This window comes from Neovison vison, chromosome 11 (assembly GCF_020171115.1).
Source record: "Neovison vison isolate M4711 chromosome 11, ASM_NN_V1, whole genome shotgun sequence".
Classification (NCBI taxonomy): domain Eukaryota; kingdom Metazoa; phylum Chordata; class Mammalia; order Carnivora; family Mustelidae; genus Neogale; species Neogale vison.
Genome location: NC_058101.1, coordinates 150,202,516 through 150,223,219, shown reverse-complemented (window position 1 = coordinate 150,223,219; position 20,704 = coordinate 150,202,516).

Genomic DNA, 20,704 nt, shown 5'->3' with positions numbered 1-20,704 from the left:
GTTACTTAAGAGGCTTCCTAAGAGTGACAGGTCAGCCCGGCAAACAGGATAGAATTAGGTGATAAGGGCTCAAGAGCATTTAGGCAGGAGAAGTAGCAAAAGAAAATGATCCTAAAACCTATCATAAAATATCCTTTGCAGAGTTAATTTTTCTGGTTAAAACAATCAGGTCTCTTTCCTAAACACCCTGACCTTCATCATTGAAATCTAGCTGTTAAGAAAGGAATCAATAAGGCCCACTGGATTTTCTTTGTAGTACAGTTTAATTGTGCATTTAAAGAAAATGAATCATGAAAGCTTTATTTTTAGCACAGGGCAATTTCAAAAGCTTTAAGATTCTATTATTGTTGGAAGGGCTTGTCACATTTCATTTTATTAGAATGAATTGCTAAAACAGCGCTGTGTGAAAATCACAATGAACTTTGAGGCAGGGTATAGTTAATAGTAATTGAAACCATTATTTAATAATAGAAACTAATATTTATCAGATAATTGCCAGGCATTATGCCAAAAGTTTCACACACAAAATACCATTAATCTCACAAGGCCCTATGAAATGGTACTGGTTTCATAATTTTACACAAGATAAATTAATGTTAAGAGAAGATAAGTGATTTGCCCAAGGCCACGCCATTATTGAATAGCAATGCCAGAACTAGCATTTATCAATACTCTTAAGCACATTCTTATGCATATACAGTTCCTTGATATTGCTTTTATCAAGCTTAAAGGTGAGAGAGACAAGCTTCAGAATGTTCACTGTGCAATCTGGGGAAGTTTATTTTCCTCCTCTCACAATAAATCCCCAATTACCTCATGAATGCACTTGGAAAATGGCAAATTTAAGTTTCTAGTTAACCCATGATTACAAATAAAGCTTTCCTTTTAAATTTCACAGCGAACAGGACCAACACAAGTCTTTGATTACTGATGAGCTGGCAGTATCTCAATTCAATAGGGCAAATATTAATCAAGCCCTAATTGATATGCCAGGCTGCTTCAGGCATTCTGAACATCAAAGCCAACTGTACTCCTTGCAAGGTGACAAGTGTAGGACCGAGATCTCCAACAAGCCAATTAAGGAATTTGAGTTTTGATGGGACCAAATCCTGGAATGGCCAGGTCATTTCTGTCATTTTTGCAATGGGATCCATCCCCTTAGGAGTCTCCTTTCTCCACTTGAACACCATCTCTCCTCTATTTAGGAGGTCACAGAAATTAAAGTAAGACCTTCCTAACAAAATACTGAAGGCTTGGTATTGCTATCACCTGAAAACACAGATCATCTTATATCATTGAAAGATCCCCCGGGGCTCCAAGCACCCCGGAATGGACCCCTTCTCAGGAGGAGACCCCCGGACCCAAAAACCAAGCCGAGTCCACTGATCAGATGCAAACAGCACGAGGTTTATTGAGTTGACACAGGTACCTGCGGGCGGTCAAGTCTTAGGAAGACTCGCGCGCCAGCCCTTTGTTCAGGGCCTTTTTATGGGGTTTGGGGAAGCAAAAGCATACGTACAGAAGCAGAAACATAGTTACAAGGTTCTTATTGGCTGGTTTGAATGTAAGGCATACTCGGTGTTTGTAGATTGGCTTTGAAGGACCCCGGCGCGCGAAGAGAAAGGTGGGGAGGGGGAGTGAGGAGGGGGAGTTGGACCTTATTACTCAGCAGAGAAACATCCTGCCTACGTGACTAGGCCCACGTACCTAGGCGACCCCCTTGCCTATGTGACTATGCGCATAAGGTATCCTGTTGAAACAGGAGACCAGTATCACCCCCTAAAAGCCAAGTGGTTACAGAAAGGCAAGGGAGTGGTTAAACAATTAACTGGGGGAGGGGTCTAACAGGGGAAGGGCGAGCGATTACAGAAAAGCCAAGAAGCAGTTAGTTAATCAATGGCTGGGGGGGGGGTGTCTATATGCGGAGTCTTTCATTCCCCCCTTTTTCTTTATCATGGATAGAATCTTATATCCATTCGCTCTGGTCCTGTACCAGGTCAGTTTGGGATCTGGTCTGTCGAATTAGCTGATATTGCTGTGTCACCAGTGGTTTTGCAGCCCCAATAGCGACAATAAAAGTGGGATGTCCCACTACAGTAGGTCCACTCTCTGGGTCTGTGAAACCCGGGGCATAAGTGTTCTTAACATACTTTGTTGACTTCAGTCCCCATAGCTTCCCCAAGGATTTAACCCGAGTCACCCCGGGGGGGGATGGTTGTGAAGGCGGTCAAAGTAATTTTCTACGTCCTAATTGGCTGGAGTTCCCATTGCTAGCTTTCAGATGTTAGGGTGTACTAGCTGCAGGGCTTGCAGATGGGCTTGAGGAACTGAGTTATGTGTCTTTGGAAATTGGGCTATTGATAAGGTAACTTCTTTGTTGTAAATCTCAAGGACATTTGCAAACAAAGGGAGACTCGTGCCTTACAAGACTGTGATCTCTGCAATATAAACATTTGTTCTTTTTTTCAGGGCAGTCAGGGGTGCCTGTGAAATGTCATACATATTATCAAGGGGAGGGGTGGAGAGGGGGTGCAAGGCGCTAGCCCCTGCTCCCTCTTTAGCCAGCCTCCTGAACAATTTTGACCCTTAAATCTTTAAGGTGGTTGAAGGTGGAAGGTCTTATCTTCTGTAATTTCTTCCTGCTGAATAGGGGCGTAGAGCTGTCCCTACCTACTCAGGTCAACATTGATCAGTGGAGGAATGTATAGGGGAGTTACGAAAGGCGGAGGCAGCTGAATCCAGTGCTGACAGTGAAAAAGTATCTTTGCGCATGGTAAGGATCATCTGTCATGGTGAAGTCATTGCAGCGATGGAGTCTCGGCATCAAGTAGAGAAATAGCGAACAAAGCAACATGTTAAGGTTAATAAGGCGATAAGAATGAGAAGCCCGGAAAGGAGAGTTGGCCATAGCCCTCCTCCAAGCCAGGAACTTAACCAATCACTAAAAGAGAGAGGGATCTTGTAGAGCCTTAATCTGGGCATTTATATTCTTTATTAATCCTGTGACACTTTTGTGATAGTCTGGGATGTACACACAACATTCTGTCTTGATAATTACATATATGCCACATGACATCCTCTAGTCACAAAGATGGAACAAAAATGGATGCTAAGTGATTATACCATTTAAAAAATAGATCGCATCCATCTTTGTTTTAAGTTGGGGAGACTAGCTGGAGTTGTAATGGTTTTAGTAATGCGCCCATGAATCCAGGCAAATCCTAAGGTACAGCGACCTATCCACCCTGGAGGAAGCCAGGGCCACAGGTTTGTTTCACATATCCAGTGGGTTCTGTTTGGAGCTGGCCATCTAATGCCAGGTCGCCTTGCCCAGTCAGTAGCAAACCAGTCAGTAGCCTGGAGTACTGTTACTTGGGAACACATTTCTAGTGATAGCCATCCTAGATATCGTGCGTTCTTTGCCCAAGTATCACTCGTATGATTTCTTTTGTTCCCAGCATAAAACTGCCTTCTGACTGAGTCGTCCAATCGTGGGTGTAAGCCACAGATATGTATCCCAGATTTGATATACACCATCCTTAGTAAGTTAAGGAGGGTTTTGTAACTTAGGCCCATATTTGATTGGGGAGTTATGGCTTGACAGCAATCCCCTTTTTTTTTTTTTTTTTCCAAATTGCTCCATGGGCATGTAGTACCAGGAAGGCATATTTGGAGTTAATGTTAATGTTTATTCTTAGGCTTTGGCAATTGCAAAGTGCTAGTGAGCACTACAGTATACCTAGCTTTTCTTATTCTTTTTATGAAAACTACTGTTATCAGAAAACCAAGTGTCATTTCTATTTTTAACAGGGGCATCTTAAATCTGGCCAAATAGAGTAAGCAAGATCAATAACCTCTGAACAGTTTTGCTCTATAGAGAAAGAAGAACAGTGGTCAGGTTCAGGCATACAGGTAACTAGGTTTAAACTTTGACAAGTTTTAAGTATTATTTCTGGCATATCTGTAAGTATAGCCCAGTATTTAATAAGCCGGCCTCCATCATCTATTAGTGGCCTTTGGCTTCTAAGACAAATCTGGGCCTGATGTAAAGTCATCACTGTCAGGGACTGTCCCATCGTGAGCTTTGAGGCTCTTTTATGAGGGCTGTTCTAGGTTTCACTAAAGCATCTATTTGCAATTGCACCTCAACAGAGGTGGCCTCTAGGATAAATATGACTAAGGGATGAAACCAATAAGAAGACCTTTGAGTGGTCCAGCCTTAACAATATCCTGATTACAGAGGATCACTGGCAAGTGAGAAAACTTGTCAAGAGATAAGGGGAGTTCCCCATGCATCATCCGATCCAATCATAAAGAAAGTGGGGTCATCCATTATCTCTATAAGTCCATAGTTAATCCTATGGAGTGCAATAGGCTGGCCTTTAGGCAATTTCATTATCCCAGCCACAAACAAGGTGTTAGTTAAGTTATACAATTATAGGGGAATCAATCCCATTTTCCAGTTGTTTAATCATGTGCCGTGGGGTCTTGTTAATATACCCGCAAGATAATAAGATTGATTAAAGAAGCTATTGTGTAACTTCTCTGAAGTTTACCTCAAATTGTTTAGCTTAGGTAAACAAACATTTAAAGACAATCGAATCTAGAATTTAATATCCATAAAGGTGTGTTATTAAAATATAATTTTTCTCTCTAAGATAACCCTCATTTACAGAGATAGCCAAATCAGGACTAAGTCACTTGTGAAACAAGTCCAGTTTTAACAAACTTGGCCCATTATTTACATAAGCTCAGCAAGAACAGTTGAGTGTGATCATATAGATCTTTTAGAATCTGCTTTGCTGAAACTTCTTATAAGGAATCTCTAGGTTGAACTTCTAGTAGCCTCTCCAGGCCAGAAGCCAAGCCACGTACTTGCCATCAGGCATGCCTGCAATACCTGTCGATTTGGGCATATGCCTCTTCATGAGATTCTGCACCTACCAAGGAGTGACATTCTTTACTCACCTGGTGAGGCTGCTGGGAACTCTGTAAACAAGGTATCAGGCCAATAGTCCCAAGGGGCTTTATGGCTCCAGGTTTCATAAAGTCAACCTTAGTTCCTTAAAGCTGTCTGGTCATATCTGAGTCTATGCATGTCTTTTTTAATTATGACATTCCAGTCAAAGCCTTGGTAAAATAACCAGTTTCCAATGCTGTCCTGTTACAAAGAGAACAGATTCTTATTGAACTTATGCAAATGACTGATGGCCATGGAAGAAAGAATACTTATTGAGACCTTTTGGTTTCAGAGGGTTTAGATAGAGAGAAAAGTTGAATGCCTTGAGCACTTTTACATCTCTGTGAGTTATAGATAACTTAAGAAAAAGTATCCCTAGTCTGGAAGAGCAAACATTAGAGAACCAGCAATGTCTAAAACAAGACAAAACATTAAGAGACACAACACTATAATCTTGTAGTTCATTTAGTCCCATGTTACTAAATCTGGTGAATGCACCTTTAGTTAGTTTTGGAAATTCTTACCCATTTCAGTTTTAGGATTTTCAAGTATATCAAATATCTGTATTTGTCCTGGAAGTCCTTTATATGAATCTCCTTTAAGATAAAACTCATTTTACAAGAGAATTAAAACAATTACAAATGACAAAACTCGGAATGGATATGGTTAGAGCTGATGAGACAAGAGTTTACAATTTAGCTGACAAGGAAATCAGGTTACTTCTGTGACACATAACATTTCTGTAATTATAATATCAAGCGATGATCTTTTAAAACATTTAAAACTTTAGGAAATGTATAGAATCTCTAGAATAATTATAGCATTTTCCCAAATGTAACCCAAGGTTTATCATTGGTTTAAATCTTGTCAACAATTGCTAAAATCTTAGAAAGTTTTAAAGCACATGCCTAAATATAATTAGGGATGTTAAACACGTGATAAAACAAAACATAGAGACTGGGTTTTCTGGGCTGGCAAAGAGAAAACCATTTACATTCTCTTATCTGATCAATTAATCTAAGAAAACTTTGTCCTTTTAAACAAAGAAAATCAGCTTTTTTTTTTTTTTTATACCAGTGTCTTTTCCCTTTTTAATTTTATTTTTAAGTGTGCAGTCTTAAGATAGGAGTTTTCTGGGTTTTTCTCCCATCATGAATGATGTCGCAGACAAGGGAGGGGGATCTTTCCCCTGCTGTCCTGCTCGCATTCCCCACAGGAACTTAGGAGCGTTTTAGCTAAGGCCTGTCCGAATAAACCCTAGACCAGGCTACTCCGTGGAGTAGATGACCGTTCTGCCATATGACGCCCTGCGAGACTCAGGGTGCAGCCCACTCAGACTCCGTAGCCGAAGCAGTGAAGCTGTACAGACAGATTTACACAGTCAGGCACTCTTCAGATTCAAACAGGTTGGATACCCTCCCTTTTGGGTATCTCTGGCTAATGGGAGGTGATCAATCTCCCTTTTTACTCTTTACAGATTAGAGTGAATTTCTATGGTTACAGGCAATGGAGGATGGCAACCGGGTGTTTTCGCAGTCTCTCTAGGTTGGGCTGCTTCCTTAATCTCTCAAGGCCAAATGGCCCTTATACTTTACTTGGAAGTATAATCTATGTGGAGGCAGGTCAGGAGAGTATTAAATCACCTTGGAGGTTGTTTTTCTTCCTTTTTAGTCTGTCCTGACCATATCTAAAATTCCTTTTCTGAAGATTTCCCTTCACAAACCTTTTACATCTTTCCTTTGCATTCAGGTTTTGTCCCAAGCCATTTTCTTTCAAACAACCATTTTATTGAGGACAAAATTACCTTCCCTAACCTTCAACAAAATGTATTCCCATTCCTTAAATCTTTCTTACATATCTCCTACTTTCCTACATACAGAGTTTCCCTTATTTCCATCAGTCTTAGTTACACTAAGCAGAACTTTGTATTCTTAGAAACACCTTTAGTTATTAGCCATTTGTGAACTGTTACAACAGAATTTTTCAGGTGGCAAATTTATGAATCAGTTAAGTGGAAAACAAGTTTACCAGCAGATTTAAATACTTTTAGTTTCTTTGCAGTTAAGAAGTCAAAAGCACAAATCTACATCCAGTAATTAACGACTTAGCCTTTTATCCTGTTTGGTTAAGATATAGATGTCCACAATTCAATTCCGTTTGTCATCCAAGCAAAACTTTAAAACTTTCAGGTTACCAAAGACTTTGAAAGCTACTTCAGCAATTACCCATTAGAACTTTGAGACAGACAATTAACCATCAGTTTAGTCATCTCTTTGCTAACAAATTTTAACAAATAACATGAGCTTATTTGACCTTCAGTAAACTTCGAAGTTTCACATTTACTGCTGATAACTTAAAAGACACATCTTATCTTAGTTAAACCAACAAACTTAACTTCATTCCAATACTGATTTACAGTTCACCTGGACCCACTCCACTTCAAATGTTTACCTGAGACATGCATGGGAAGATCTGGAGTGGGGGTGCGTTAGGTCCAGGGGCTGCTCTTCTTGCTCCTTGACAGTGAAGAGAGAAGGAGCCATGGTGCATGATTGAGAGGCTAGTCATGCAGGCTGCACGCACATTGGTACAGAAATACGATAAGGGGGAAACAGAAGAAACAAAGTGCTGCCAGGAGGCAGAGAAAAGATTCCCGGTTTTAGAGCTCATAAGCCCCAACAGAGGAGCAGATGCCATGCTTTCCCACCAGCAAGGGGGGAGGGGTTAAGCAGTCCAAGTCGGGCCAGAGAACACAGGGAAACTTCCCCGAAACAAAGAGAGTTTCGGCAGCTGCTCGGGAATATTCCTTATGGTCTCTGTCTCGAGTTAGACCAACCCGTTGGCTCCAGTTATAGCCATTAACATGGGAAGTGAGTGAGGGAGAAACCCCCACATCTATTAGGAGAAACTCAGAATCTCTTCAGTGACCTAAAGTGAGACTTAAGGGGGTGGTAAGTGTTTGCCCCATTTTAGAGTCAAAGAAAACACCAAGGACAATAAGTAAGACACACAAAACAGTTAACAAGAAGGACGCTGCGCGATTTCAGTACAAAACCGAAAGCAAAAACCCAAGCGGAGATCCTGGGGGTCCGGATTCCCCCTCTCCAACCAAGGCCACGTATCTCTCTGATACAGGCTGAGCTCCAAATGCCCCGCTGCACCGGGGCCCAAATGTCCCGAAGGACTCAAATGTCCCGCCCGGGAGGACTACAAACGCCTCTGGAACGTCTTCCAGGGCTGCGAGAGAGAAGTCCGAGCCCGTCAGCTCCTTCTGGCCCCCGCCAAATACAAATGGATCCGATCGAACCCCAAACCAAACGCATGCGCAAATACTCAAATGTCCCGTCCGGCGGGACTACAAACGCCTCTGGAACGTCTTCCAGGGCTGCGAGGGAGAAGTCCGAGCCCGTCAGCTCCTTCTGGCCCTCGCCAAATACAAATGGATCCGATCGAACCCCAAACCAAACGCATGCGCAAATTCACAAGTAACAGGTTCAGACGCAGCCACAGACGCAACGAACAGACACAACGAATAGAGTGCTGGCCAGCTTACCTCCTGACAGTGGGTCGGTGGTCCTTGGGTGGGGGGTCTCGTATCCCGGACGAGCCCCCAAATGAAAGATCCCCCGGGGCTCCAAGCACCCCGGAATGGACCCCTTCTCAGGAGGAGACCCCCGGACCCAAAAACCAAGCCGAGTCCACTGATCAGATGCAAACAGCACGAGGTTTATTGAGTTGACACAGGTACCTGCGGGCGGTCAAGTCTTAGGAAGACTCGCGCGCCAGCCCTTTGTTCAGGGCCTTTTTATGGGGTTTGGGGAAGCAAAAGCATACGTACAGAAGCAGAAACATAGTTACAAGGTTCTTATTGGCTGGTTTGAATGTAAGGCATACTCGGTGTTTGTAGATTGGCTTTGAAGGACCCCGGCGCGCGAAGAGAAAGGTGGGGAGGGGGAGTGAGGAGGGGGAGTTGGACCTTATTACTCAGCAGAGAAACATCCTGCCTACGTGACTAGGCCCACGTACCTAGGCGACCCCCTTGCCTATGTGACTATGCGCATAAGGTATCCTGTTGAAACAGGAGACCAGTATCACCCCCTAAAAGCCAAGTGGTTACAGAAAGGCAAGGGAGTGGTTAAACAATTAACTGGGGGAGGGGTCTAACAGGGGAAGGGCGAGCGATTACAGAAAAGCCAAGAAGCAGTTAGTTAATCAATGGCTGGGGGGGGGGTGTCTATATGCGGAGTCTTTCATCATTATTTTCCGTAAAGACCTTTGATGGCTCCTTATTCCCTAGACTAGCAAAGTGAGGCCAAAATCCTTAGCATGACAGCTCCAAGGCCCTTCAGTCAGGGCATTAAGCTGCATTTTTAGTCTCATTGATGATTGATTCAGCCTCTAGTAAAGGTCAGGGGTGGGACTGAAAGTTCTAACCCTCTAATCCCACAGTTGGTTCCCCTGGCAACCAGTCCACAACTTTAGGGATTTACAAAAGTCACCTCATTAACATATACTCTGTTGTGGTTGAAAGGGGCTTCTATGAATAATAAGACACTCATTTCAGGAACTAAGGACAAAAGACCAAATATCATAACAAAAGATGCTCTTCTTGGGCACGTGGGTGGCTCACTGGGTTAAGCCTCTGCCTTTGGCTCAGGTCATGGTCTCAGGGTCCTGGGATAGAGTCCTGCACTGGGCTCTCTGCTCAGCAGGAAGCCTGCTTTCCTCTCTCTCTCTGCCTGCTTATGATATCTCTCTATCAAAAAAAAAAAAAAAAAAAAAAAAAAAGAAAGAAAGAAAGAAAGATGCTCCCTTGCTCTTATCACCCAGGAGATTACAAGAGTTTGGGTGCTATGAGCCAGGAACCATGGCAGAAGACCAAAATACACATTTATTATAAATCATCACATTACAGGCTACCTTGCAAATATCATTTCCTTTGTTTATATGACCTAAAAAAGTTGCCATGCATCTACTTAAATATCACTTGTAAATCTAAGAAGTTAAATTTATGAGACTACTTCTCTTAAATATCACAATGCCACTTAAAAGCTTAGTAAAATACTTGTACCTTCCAGTTAAAATAATCACTGTTAAAACCACAGGTCCAAAGTAGAATCACTTGCCCTCAGTACAGCAAACCAAGACCTACTTGTAATTTCAACCTCAGTGGAATTTTAAGGCAATCTATGTAGAATTTTTCTGGTCACTAGTCTGTCACATGGGTCCTCTTCATCCTTCCGCCAATTCTCCCCAATCCCTATTTCTAAGGAAGATGAGGTAATCTGCACTTAAGATGCCTCCTCCTTCTCCTGAAAGATTGCCTGAAACAACCCTTTCTTTTCTTTTGCTAATAACTTCTTGAGGCACCTTCTTTCTTATGGAAACCTTCCATTTTGTATAACTCCATCCTAGATGGAATGCTACCTGATTCATTAATCTCTTAACCAAGCCAATTAGATCTTCAAATTAAGTGGGTTGAATATGGTTTCTTTTTAAATTATTAACATAGAATGTATTGTTTGTTTCAAGGCTACGGGTCTGTGATTCAACAGTCTTACACAATACATAGCGCTCACCACAACCCATAGCCTCCCCAATGTCCATGGGTTGAATATATATATATATATTTTAAACATTACTCAGTGTGGTAGGCAGGATAATAGCCTCCCAAAGATGTCCCCTGTTCTAATCCCTTGAATGGTGAACACATGATTTTACATTTGCAGATGTTATTGAGATGTGGACCCGAAATGGGAAAATCATCTTGGTGGGTAGACCCAATCTAATCACTTGATTCTCTGCCGACAAAAATCTCCAGCGGGAATCAAAGATGAAGCAAAAGAGAAGGCTGGAGAGGTGAGGCTGAAGTCAGAGAGGTTAGTAGTTGGAGGCTCCACCCACCATGGCTGGCTTGAAGGGGGAAGCTAACCATAACCACTGAAGGTAGGCAGCCTCTTGAAGTTGAGACAACCCACACCCAGCAAGGCAATAGTGCACTAACCTCACAACAGCAGGCAACTGAATTCTGGTGACAGCCTGAAAGAGTCTGATGCATGTTGTTCCACAGAGTCTCCAGCAAGGAACACGGAAACACAAACCTGCTGACATTTTGGTTTCAGCATCGTCTTCTGACCCATATTTAAGCCATCCAATTTGTTGTAATTTGAGGACATAGCATTAGAAAACTAACAGAGTCAGGACACTTTTAAAAATTAAATCCAAGTTAATAAGCCAAATTCATGTCTATGTTATATTATAAATTACTGTAAAATAAAACAGTAATTCTAAGACTTTGATTTATTTCATCATCTCAATAGTTGATTCTAAATCTTTCTGAGTTTAGGATGCTTGTGCACCGAGCACTAAGAACATTTTGCTGATCAGAGCTATTTGGGATCATCTTCCCAGTTATATTTGGAGTAACCTTCCTAGCTGCATGAAGTTGCATATCAGAGATTCTGATCCATTCATAGCTATAAAGTTATAAACCCTTAGAACATTTTCCCCATGGCCCAGGTGTCTAGTCTGAACTCCTTTTATTCTTCTGAGTCCATCCCTTATAAATAAGATTGGTTTCACAACTGGTGTCCTCAAAATTCAAGATAAGCTATGCCTAATTAACCTTTATCTCTCGATCAGAGTTGATGAAATTCCAGCCAGCTCTCCACTTACTTCAGTGCTAGGTTTCATTCAACCAATCTATATCCTGCTTCTTTCTGAGTTCTTTATAGATTCTTCTCTTTTATAGGGCCACAGCACTTATATTTAAATGACACCTAGGGGTGCCTGGGTGTATCAGTGGGTTAAGTGTCTCTTTTTTTTTTTTTAATTTTTAAAAAACTTTTATTTTTATTTTTTAAATTTCTTTTCAGTGTAACAGTATTCATTGTTTTTGCACCACACCCAGGGCTCCATGCAATACGTGCCCTCCCTAATACCTACCACCTGGTTCCCCCAACCTCCCACCCCCCCCCCCCCTTCAAAACCCTCAGGTTGTTTTTTAGGGCCCATAGGCTCTCATGGTTCATCTCCCCCTTCCAATTTCCCTTAACTCCCTTCTCCTCTCCATCTCCCCATGTCTTCCATGTTATTTGTTATGCTCCACAAATAAGTGAAACCGTATGATAATTGACTCTCTCTGCTTGACTTATTTCACTCAGCATAATCTCTTCCAGTCCCAGCCATGTTGCTGCAAAAGTTGGGTATTCATCCTTTCTGATGGAGGCATAATACTCCATAGTGTATATGGACCACATCTTCCTTATCCATCCGTCCGTTGAAGGGCATCTTGGTTCTTTCCCCAGTTTGGTGACTGTGGCCATTGCTGCTATAAACATTGGGGTACAGATGGCCCTTCTTTTCACTACATCTGTATCTTTGGGATAAACACCCAGTAGTACAATTGCAGGGTCATAGGGAAGCTCTATTTTTAATTTCTTGAGGAATCTCCACACTGTTCTCCAAAGTGGCTGTATAGACCAAAGGTTGATATCCAGGATCTATAAAGTGTCTGACTCTTGATTTCAACTCAGGTCATGGTCTTGGGGTCCTGGATTCCTGGTGTCTTGGAGTCGAACTCTGTGTTGGGTTTCCGTGCTCAGCACACAGTCTGTTTGAGGATTCTCTCTCTCCCTCTGTTATATTCTAAGCAGAGAGTTATACAGATGGACACCGTATTCAGTAGGCCAAATTGAGGGGGTCTTTATTAAAAAGCCAGTGGCTGCAAGCAGGCTCAAGCACTCCAAAATCTCACAGTCCCAGATGAACCCAGGGGTAGGCTTATAAAGGCATAAACCACATCCTGTTGCCAGTTTCTAAGAATTGCCAAGTGCAGTTCAGAAGCAAAAAAGCTGGGTCAAGCAGATATCTAGGGTGGGGTACATTTCCTGGGATTGTTATATCTGGAATATTTTGCATTTTTTTCTGCTAAGATTGTTATAACATGGGTGCAATAACATGACTATGTTACGAAATGGCCGTTTTTTACAAAAATGGCGTGACTTATGCTAAGTCCATCTCCTGGGTGTCTCACCTCTCCTTCTTCCCCTCCCCCTGCTCATGTTCTCTCTTTCTCCAAAATAAATAAGTAAATCTTTAAAAATAATAAATGACATCTAGCTGAATTTCGGATGTCTGTCAAGGCTCTGGTACTCTTGTAGGAGTAGAGTCATATTGGTGATATAAATCAGCACATTTACACATTGGCACTGATTTCTCGCCTTCAACAATTATTATAGTTTGTGACTTTAAAAAAAATCATGCACACTGATGCCTAGAAGAAAAGTTGATATTTCACAAAAAATATATTTTACAAGAAGCAAAAGAGTAAATCTGTCTTATTTTCTTAGTAGAAGAAACATTTTACATTTTGAAGCATGCACATAAATATTAACTCATCAGGAGCATTCAAGTTTTCATTTCAAAAGAAAATAAACTTGGGGAATCCAGAAAAAATAGTACTTGCTTTCAGAAAGAATCAATCAGGCCCTTGCTGAAATAGCACTGCCCAGTGCTATAGCAAATACAATAGAAATAAAAGAAAAGGTCACAGCACACAGATAACTTAAACCTAGAAAATTATATAAGAGAAACATGCTGAAAACTACCAGAGCCTATGTGAAAATTTTAGAAATGATTGTAGAACCTACATCTAGATATGAAAGGAAGGACAAAGAAGTGAGAATCTGTGCCAAAGATGATTCTGTTAAGGAAAAGTGGGACATCTTAGAGATTTATGAAGGATTTAATACAGATGAAATGACATAGAGAGGAAGGGCATTCTATAGTTTTCTAGAAAAAAATGTACATTTAGTAATGATATTTTGTATTTTAAGATCTATTATTATTTTTATCAACCAGATGTCTTGAAAAAAATGTAATGTTTTTTTAGAATAGTTATGATCCATCCAGCTCACATCTTTAATCTTGTTGTCAAAATGTCAATACTTATAAGAGGATAAATTATGAGTATATGCTAATTTGGTTAATAAATACGTGAAGTACACAGGTGCACACAGTGAAAAACATAAACAGATCTGCAAGGACAAGACAAGAAGAATAAAAAGGATGAGTTTGATAGATATTACATGAAATTGTTGTTTTGCTAGGAATTTACTGCCAGGAACCTAACATTTGGAAGAAAGAACCTTTAGGGAAGCAGGAAAAAAGTCCTTAAAATCATAGAATATAGAAAGGGATACCGAGAACAGCCATAAGCAATCCCAACTTTCAAAAAATTGGATAACAATATTTAGAAGTCTAAGATCAATTCTGATGTGCTTAAAAAAATTTTTTTTTTAGTTGTTTTTAGAAAGAGGTGGGGAGGGGCAGAGGGAGAGGGAGAATCTCAAACAGACTTCTTATTGACATGGAGCCTGATGTGGGGCTCCATCTCAGGACCCTGAGATCATGACCTGAGCTGAAATCAAGAATGGGACACTTAACTAGTTGAGCCCCCCAGGCACTCTTCTGACATGCTTTTAAAAATGTTTTGAATTAGGGGCTCCTGGGTAGCTCAGTGGGTTAAGCCTCTACTTTAGGCTCAGGTCATGCTCTCGGGGTCCTGGGGTGGAGCCCAGCATTGGGGGTCTCTGCTCAGCGGGGAGTCTGCTTCCCCCCTCTCTCTGCCTGCCTCTCTGCCTACTTGTGATCTCTCTCTCTGTGTCAGATAAATAAATAAAATCTTAAAAAAAATTTTAAAAATGGTTTAAATTATTAAATTTGAATACAAAATTGTAAGCAAATTGGTCATTAGTCAATTTGATCATTAGGCATGTTACATTTAATGGATGTGCTACCACTCCAGACAGGGACATGAGACATGTGAGCTTCAGAAGAGAAGCAATGGGGACAGAAAGGAAACCAGTCCTGCTGTAAAATAACACATCTGACTCTGGGATTCCAAGATGGGGGAAGGAAGGGTGTGTGTGTGTGTGTCTGTGTGTTTTAGAATCAACTGATGCCCCTAATGAGGTGAACACTTTATCAATCCTTTCAGACAGAGGAATCTTTCTTATTAAAATACAACCTGTTTGCATGGCACCTGTCACTGGATCTTTTGGAGCTCATTCTCCAAGTTCAGTCTTCAATCTAAGGTGTAGTTCATTGACAGCCAGTAGGTTGTAGGGATAATTAATAGTCATGGAAGCCTAATGTATCATCTTCCTTTCCTGGCCTAGGTTTTTAGTTCTCATCTCTTCAGACAATTCTCTGATGACTCAAAAAATGAGACTCATTATCAATTGAGAACATATCAGTAACTGCATTGTGCAGAAGTCAGCTATGTCTGATGTACCTGGGAAAGTGATAGGGTAATTCCAACCTTCCGACGCCCATCCACCCCCCAAAGGCTCTAGAATAAAGCAATGGTTTACAGAGTCAGATGGCAGTAAGTAATCTTGGGCAAACTGTTTAACCTTTACTTTACTTCAGCTTTCACATCTGGAACATACAATGATAGAAATAGTACCCACATCATAGGCTTGTTGAAGAAAGAGATAATATATGAGAAAGTGAGAAATGATTCTGGCAGCTGACAGCCAGGCTGTGATGTTCCCAGTGGAACATAAACTTGCTCAAAGAAGATAAGAATGCTCAGACAGAGCTGCTCTAGGACCACGGTGGACACAAGCTGAGACAAGGCCATTTTGCAACCACAAAATGCCTAAACAGCCCCCTTCTCAAACTTATGCAGTGACTACTGTTTCTATATTTATCTGTTTCTTTCATGGAAACATCATTGTTATTTGAGCTGAAAGTGTACTCAAAAATATTATTTTGCCTTGACTCAGAGCTTCATAAAGTACCATGAGATGTGTGTTACTACCACTCCTTCGCTAATGACAAATTCCTCTAATCCTCTTGCCTTGAAGACAATGATTAAAATGCCCCACCACCAAATTGTCCCCATTTCTAAATAAAATCCATTCTAGAACTGACCCTTGCTGTTTTAAACCCTTCTGAAGATCACCCAGAATAGACCTAATTCTACAAGAACCCCCTGCCCCCCGACTCCCTTCTTCTGAGATGTCTCTCAAGTTCCTTGGGATACATTTTCCCTTGTTGCAGCCAGCTAAACAAAACTAAATTTTCCACAATGACTGAAGTGTGCATTTTGTGCAGTGCCTTTTGGCTACTCGGTGTCTGCTTTGTTTCTAATAACACATTTAATTTGGCAGACTCCTATTGTCAGCTATCCAGACCCTCTATCTCATTAGGCTTTCACAATCCCCCAGCAGAGTTATTTGGAGAATGTCCATGGCAAGCCAAAGAGACTTCTGGTTCTAAACGCTGCCTGGCTAACTGCCTCCATGTAGCCTTTCCCACTCCTCATCGAGAGCCCACAAAGTCACAGAAAAGCCCTCTACGAGCAGACTGGCAACTCAATTCCAAAATCTTGGAAGAAGTGATGCAAATTACAAAGCATATGGATCAGAGCTGAGAATAACCCACGATGCTTTAACTCACAGCACACCCAGAACCAGCTCACAATTAGACAAGTGCAAGACTACAGAAGACAGTGTGTACCTCCCCAAGAAATGTTCCCTGGCTCAGAGACCCAGCTTTGGACCAGTCAGATGACAGAGAAGGCATTCTTCTCTCTGCCATGTGTGCTTCTGTGGGAGTTAACCTAGAGTTTTGTTCCTCATCTCCACCAGTGCCCAAGTTACCATCTTTCTATATCCAGGCAGAGATGAAAAATCCCAGGAACCATTGGGGAGGAATGGGAGAGCAGACAAGGAACTAGAGAGAAGGCAAGAGAAACTGGATGTCACACCCACCACAGCACAAGTATGGAGTGAGAAAGAATCTTAGTAGCAGTGCATTCTGCCATTTTCTGGTTTTCATGTGTTATAGCCACAGTGTACGAGAAAATCCACTTGGGCACGGCAGAAAATGCTAGACCTTCTATATCTACTTAGTTTCTGTGGGAGAATTTTAAAAGAAACTAAGCAAGTTAATAACATGCTTATATTGGTCCATTAACTGTAACAAATGTACAGTGTTGGTAATGGGGGAAACTCCGTGTGGAGTATATGAGAATTTGCAGAATTCTTTGCATCATCTGTTCAATTTCTCTATCAATCTGAAACTATCATAGGGATAAAATCTATTAAAATACTTGGAAATAAAGAAAGGAAAGATTTATTTGTACGTAATGTACAAGGACCATTGTGCACCCACTTGTGCTGTCAGATGCCTAGAGTCACCTCCCGTAAACAAGGGGAGAGTGGGGAGCTCCGCAGCGTGGAAGGCTGATGGAGGGACTTGCTTGAGGTCATTTATTTCCAGCATTTGGCAACGTACTGTGATTTTTGCATGTTTAATTAAGTGGATATATGGATTATGACATCTGGTTTTATGTAAACCAATCTTCCCAAAATATTTCTGCAAAGAAAATGCAGATTATATATAATACTAGTCATGTTAGCATAAGGAAATAACAAAATGGCAGGACTCTCTCTCCTCTTCTTCCCAGTGGGGGGGGGGGGCTCTGCTTTTTTTTTTTTTTTCAGTCCCAGTAGTAAAAACAGCGAGTCTTAAGAAGACTATTCAAAATATTACTAATGCTACACCATTTTAAATGATGAATTTTCCCCTATTTGTTATTTTGCCTTGATTGCTAACTAATTAATATGAAGCTATCATCATTACTAAGACATTTAAAAACTTTTTCTTAACCCCAGATATGAAAACAAACCTCTACAATTTTCTCAGAGATGTTTAAAGTCATGGAGCACTCCAGGGCTCCTGGGTGGCTCAGTCAGTTAAGCTTTTGACTCTTGATTTCAGCTCAGGTTATGATCTCAGGGTCATGACATCGAGCCCTAAGTCGGGCTCATGCTCAGTGCACAGTCTGCTTAAGTTTCTCTCTCTCCCTCTCCTGCTGCCCTGCCCCACCCCCACATGTACCCTCTTTAAATGACTGACTGACTGAATGAATGAATAAGTAAGTAAGTAGGTTATACAATATTTCATCTGGGGCATCACAGCATTTTATCACACATACTTCTAAGTATGTAGCACCCTGTTTTGACAAATATTGCTGTTAATAAATGAAGACAAAAAGTCAGATGCCATTGTTTTTCCTGCAGCAGAAAGAATAGCTAAAATAGTAACCAGAAAATCAGTGACCAAAAAAAAAAAAAAAAAAAAAAAATCAGGGACAAGCTAAAATATTTGACAGTAAACACTGGTTTCAAACACATGAAGGGATATTACCAAAGAATGGACAACAGAAGTGTTCATTTCTGGAGTTTGCCATGTTATGTTGTCATAAATTATTAACTTTTCTAGATTCAGTTTTAATAATGAAATAGATGAAGAATTATTTCTAGTGAGTCCCTGAGGAAGGATAGTCTGAAGATGTATTTTCAGGACGAAATCACTTTTTAATAAATGTAATGTTTTATGGGAAAGTTATACAAGTGTTACCATCGATAGAATGGCTCCCGGAAACGTGCTAAAGAAATAATTCTGGGGGGATGTTTGCAAAGATGGCATCTCCCTTGTAAATTCACTCACTTGTCGCTGGCAGGCAAGCTCCTGAGGCAAAGAAGTTTATTCTAACAGACCACAAAGGGCAGCAGCAGTCTTCAATGTCCCTGCTTTAATAAAGACAATTATAAAAATATAAAAGAGAGCGCTTTTTAAAAAAAGATTTTATTTATTTATTTGAGAGACAGAGATCACAAGTAGGCAGAGAGGCAGGTGTGGGGGCGGGGAGAACAGGCTCCCTGCTGAGCAGAAAGCCTTATGCGGGGCTCCATCAGAGGACCTCGGGATCATGACCTGAGCTAAAGGCAGAGGCTTAACCCACTGAGCCACCCAGGCACCCAAAAGAGAGCGCTTTTAAGGAAATGGGGTATGGTGACGAACATTTCCTGAACTGCAGTGCTATTGACCATTTCTTAAGTACACAGAAGAGTAACTGTACACAAAAACAGGCCACTTGTTTTTCTGTTCCAAAACATGCTTGCTGATCCTTCCGTGTTCCTATTTAGTAGATCTTTCTGGGGGGAATGAATAACCTGCCCCCAAAGCAAAGTGGACACTTGGAAAATATGGGGATAGAACTAGTTTCTCTCTAACAGAAGCTAGTCATGTGGAGAGAACATTTTGAAAGCAGATATTAAATCGTTATACCTGGGGTGCCTGGGTGGCTCAGTCGGTTGAACATCGGACTCATGATTTTAGCTCAGGTCATGATCTCAGGATAATGAGATTGAGCACCTAGTTGGGCTCAGTGTTGGGCATAAAGTCTCCTTGCGATTCACTCTCTCCTGGGGTGCCTGGGTGGCTCAGTGGGTTAAGCCTCTGCCTTTGGCTCCGGTCGTAATCTCAGGGTCCTGGGATCAAGCCTCACATTGAGCTCCACATTGGGCTCTCTGCTCAGCAGGGAGCCTACTTCCCCTCTCTCTCTCTGCCTGCCTCTCTGACTACTTGTGATCTCTCTGACAATAAATAAATAAAATTTTTAAATTAAAAAAAAAAAAAGGTTCTCTCTCTCCCTCTGCATCTTCCCACCACCTGCTCGCAGGCACACGTGCTCTCTCTCTTAAAAAAAATTATTATATCTGGGTGGTAGCATTTCTCTTCTCTCTCCCACATTTTTTCAGGCTTTTAATTATTTAAATTTTATGGAATAAATATTTATTATAAATTATTTAATATTAATATTTAACATATTATTTAATAAATATTTATTTATGTGTCTATCTATCATATATTACCTTATAGAAGTACAAAATCAGGTTAGTTTTTAAAATATACCTGGCACATAGCTGGCACCCTATAAGGAGATCTTCCAAATGTAAAAAGAAAGAAAAACCAGAAAGGCAAACCAGAGGTTTCCTCTGACAGCTGGAATAAAATAAAACTGCAGGAAGAAATGCCCAATCGAGAACGTCCATTTTTCCTTGAGTTGGTTATAAGGGAACTGGACTCTTTAAGTGGTGGTTATTTCCTTGGTGATCATGGGCTCCCTATTTGTGAGAGGACAAATTTGAAATAATTCCTCAGCCATTGGCTCCGAAGCTGCCTCTCCCTTTGCTCTTTCTGGGAACTTCAGTGGTGAACTACTTGGGAGGAGCTAGAACCATATGGAGTAAATTTCCTTACAGGAGCACATTGATTCCAAGGTCATCTCTGCAGAGTTCCCAGCCAGACAGAACTTGTGTTCTGCTGTCCCTAAAATGTTGAACTGTTTGGAAGTGTGTGGCAAGCATAATGTACTGCCAGCTTCTTGAGTCCAGAGGAAGCCCAGGGGCAGGAGACGGCCTGTGTCAGTGCCCACTCATTTGTACATGTGAAGTCCTGAGGCAGCCTTGTCCTCTAGAGTCAAGAATCCTGACAGGATCTCAGGGAGATGTGGGACGTTTCCTACTAGTCATCTCCCCACTTTTAAGTCAGTTCTGTTCAGGTGAAGGAGTTATTGAATTTCTGGAGATGTTAGATTTCTCACTTTTCCATCTGAAAGAACTCATGACCAATTTCTTCAGAAGAGTTTGAATCCCCACTCTGCCACTTATTTATGGCCCTGAGCATCAACACACTCATGTGTAAAATACTTAATAAATCCACTTCTAAAGCTGATGCAAAAAGAAATAAGAAGACATATAAAGCTCAGAGCACAGCCTCTGGCCTACAGTAAGTACTTAATACGGGTTGACTATTATTGTTGTTGTTTTTATTAGTATTTTTTATTAGCATGACCTCTGGACTCTGGCCTTACTCACCTCT